This window comes from Bacillus rossius (genome assembly GCF_032445375.1).
Source record: "Bacillus rossius redtenbacheri isolate Brsri chromosome 4 unlocalized genomic scaffold, Brsri_v3 Brsri_v3_scf4_1, whole genome shotgun sequence".
NCBI lineage: Eukaryota > Metazoa > Arthropoda > Insecta > Phasmatodea > Bacillidae > Bacillus > Bacillus rossius.
In genome coordinates, this window is record NW_026962010.1 from 3,107,656 (window position 1) to 3,111,480 (window position 3,825).

Sequence of the window (3,825 nt, forward strand, 5' to 3'; positions counted from 1 at the left end):
CGATGACAGAGTGCCTAAAATATTGTGGCGGAGAAAGTAGGGTAGCGAGGCCAGGCCGCTGATCCGCCAAGGTATGCGTCAATGGGTCGCGCCACATCCGAGGGGCCTACAGGCCGGATTACCACTAGAAGATCCACTAGCCCGCCTCGCACTCGTGCTCAAAGCATGTTCTTAATATTTATTTTAAGTTAAACCTTTTGGGCTCGATGGGAATAAAATTTCAAGGCCGAATTTTAAAGCAAAGTATTCTTAAAACATTGTTGTGAAGCGACTTCTGACGCTAGTTATTTGCGGACGGTGCATATAACTCGGCTGGCCGCGGGCTCCACGTGGCGGCGTGCGGCTCAGGTGGAACCCCGCCATGCTGCAGGGATAGGCTGCTACCCGCCTGGACCTGACGCCACCCGACTTGCTGGCGTCTAGTAAGGGGAGTATTTGGGCAGAGAGCAACACAATGGTGTTTGAGCTTATTTTGAAGTAATAATATTGTTAATTAATGTTCATTTAGAAAATTTGTCTTATTTCTCTCTTTCTCTCTCTTTCTCTCTCGCTCTGCCGTTTTACTCCTTACGATATACTTACGAGTCGAAATTTGAATTGCCAAAGAAGTTTCACTTCTATCAATTTTACTAAGTTACGCGGTTTTTTTTTTTACTAAATGATTAGAGACCTGCACTATAAACATTATTATATTGGGAGAGCTGGTTTTTTCGCCAAATAATTCTTGTCATCGGCGAACATATGATCTGTAGGAGCAGGTATAATGCGCGGAACAACCTGAACGCCTAACAGACTGCAATAAGGTATGCGTGCGCATAGAAAGACTGTGATCTATGAAGATTCACTTGTTACGTGCTTGGCGGCTACTCTATGTCCAGTGATACGGAGACCCGCTCGAAACCCAACTTCCCGGTCGAGCGCCTTTTTTTTTTCTCCCAGCTCCGATAACGAGTTCAGGAGCGTGTAGACGGCGCCTAGGGCCCTCGTGGCGTCGTGGGGTCGGGGGGTGGGGGGTGGCGGAACTAGACATCGCCCGGGACGACCCGTGTGTGTGCGCCTGCCTGCCATATTCCCCTCGCCACACGCGGCCGGCAGCTGGGGGCGCGACCATCCATCACCTCAATTACGTCGGCCGCGGGGGGATTGTTTACACCGCCGCCGCCAATTGACTTTTACGACAGCCGGGGTGGTCAGCCAGGCGGCGGCCCTCGTCTGGCGCTCCTCCGGTGCGGCGGAGCTTGTCGGACACGCGTCCGTCCGTCCGTCCATCCGTCCACGCGTCCGTCTGGGGAACAACCTTCCGTAACCTCCTGCGCCGTGAGCTAACCATCATGGGGGGACGCACCACAACGCCGGAATAACACAACGCCGAAATGCCAAATTGACCACAACGCCGACAGCTAGAAAACAGCTTTGTACCACAACGCCGAACTACCACAACGCCGAAATACACTAACGCCGAAAAATTGTCATTGCAGGACTGCCACAAAGGTTAGGTTAGACTAGTTTAGGTTAGGCTAAGCTAGGATAGGCTAGGTTAAGTTAGGTTAGGTTATATTACGCTATTTCGGCGTTAAGGTACATTTAAGAAACACACACAAATTTATTCACTAGCTGTCGGCGTTGTGGTCAATTTTGACATTCGGCCTTATGGTATTTCGGCGTTGTGGTCAATTTTGACATTCGGCGTTATGGTATTTTTGCGTTGTGGTAACGACCCACGATCATGCAGACCATGGAAGTATCAGTCCATGGAGCGGGTGTCTATTCTGAAGTTGAACTCAACTGGTTAGCAAAAAAAATAATCGTAGCTGTATAAAGGCTATCTTAAAATAATGGATGTTGGTATATACGACGTTTATAAACTCCGACACTGTTTGACAGATCACCATGAAAGTTCGCACCTCTGAGTGTTTTTTTCATGGAAGGTGGGTTTTTTTTTTTTGCTACCCATTTAGCAATAACTGGCCGCTAGACGGTGCTGCAGCGCAGCAACTTCTATACCGCTCAACCGATCGCCATGGAAAATTGACGTTCAAATTAACAAAACAATTATCTACTATCTACATCTGATTTTGAAAATAGTTCTTTCCACCCTGTGTTCAGCCCAAGCAACGCCAGGTACTGCAGCTAGATTGAAAAGAACTCTCTTCGAAGTATCGCAAAGAAGCCATCATGCAGTGAATATTGTTAACTGACATGATACCAAATCATGTGCATTTTGACTTAACCCATTCGCTCACTTTATTTTTCACTACAAACTCGGCCCTTTAACACTAATTAATTTAGTCCCAAATCTCAAAAATTATCATGAGAAAATTACTGTTTAAAAATTGTTTAGATAACAACATATTAAAATTTATTTTAAGAACCACTTATTACAGAATTGTGCATAAATTAAATAAACATATCAAACCATAATTAAGATTCAATAATTGGTTTTTGTATAATAAATCTCAAAACAGATTGCAGATTGACTGCCACAAATCATGATCAAACACTAACCGAAAACAGTCTAATTTCATAGGGTTTGGTGGAAAATTGTGGGTGAGTAAAGCCACTGGATTTACACCAAAATTACTTTGAAATGGTATTTTAGTTATAATTTTATTACCTTTTTCGTCAGACCATTCGCAACAAATATTGTACACAAATACCCCCTTACTTCTTACCACCATGCTGCAGACCGACCGTGTTCTTGGGGACCGTCACTGCCCTACGATTCACAGTCAGATGAACGCGAACAAGTGATATCTTCTTTGTTTTCCCTTGCTTAACAAATGGTATGCCTGCTTGAACAAGCTCGTAACCTGAATTTGCTTCACTTGTGGTGTTCTAGCCGCGTCGAAGGCAAATATTTCCCCGACGTTTCGATTGACCTTGAAATCGACATCTTCACAAACCAAGCAGCTCAGAAAATTGCCGCGAAAGACTGCGATCCTTATTAAATTAGTATCCTTTTTTATTAATAAATGCAAGACTGTCATTTACAGCAGTATATTTTTCCCCCAATATACTACTGGTATCTGCATGACGGTACATTGACAGCAGGACATCTGAGACCAGATGACATCTGAATTTTATTTTGAACAATAAAAACAAAATAATAGTTTTTCTTCCCCTTTTTCGAATATTGGTTACTGAACTCGAAGCGTTTGAAAAATAAATATTAGTGAATTAATAGCTAACACTTTGGCACAGTTCACGATTAATTTTATCCTACATTTTTGAACGCGAATCAAAACTAGTTTCCACACACGCTGCTATAATTCGCTGCCGGAGCAGTTACGTCGACTATCGAATCATTCCACTTGCCGACCGACAGTTTAAACTTAACAATTAACCGGCTCCGATAAAAGCCAAAAAAAAAAAAAATGGAAAAATTCATGTGTTCTCATGTTGCATATAAACCTATCATATGAAACTCGGACACAAAATTTAATGTAGAATATTCTTTAAAATAATACCGAACCCGAACTAAAATTCTGGCTGGACACAGAGTTTGCGCACTCGCCGCTAGAATTCGCTACCGAAGCAACTAAGACGAATATCGAACAATTCCATTTGCAGACCGAAATTTTAAACTATGAAGTGAAACGGCTTCGATAAAAGTAAGAGTGTCTTAAAAAAATTACTAAACCCTGGCTTGGACCTGATTTTCGACAAGGAATTATTTTAAAGTATCACCCATCTTGTTAAAACTCATTAAACAGTAAAAACTGCAAAGTTTCCTTTTTGTCTTTGTGAAATTTGGTTCGCGCCGTCCGCCACAGATGGCAGCACCGGGGTCGTTACACGTTTCCGTTCCTTGACTTCCGTTGTATT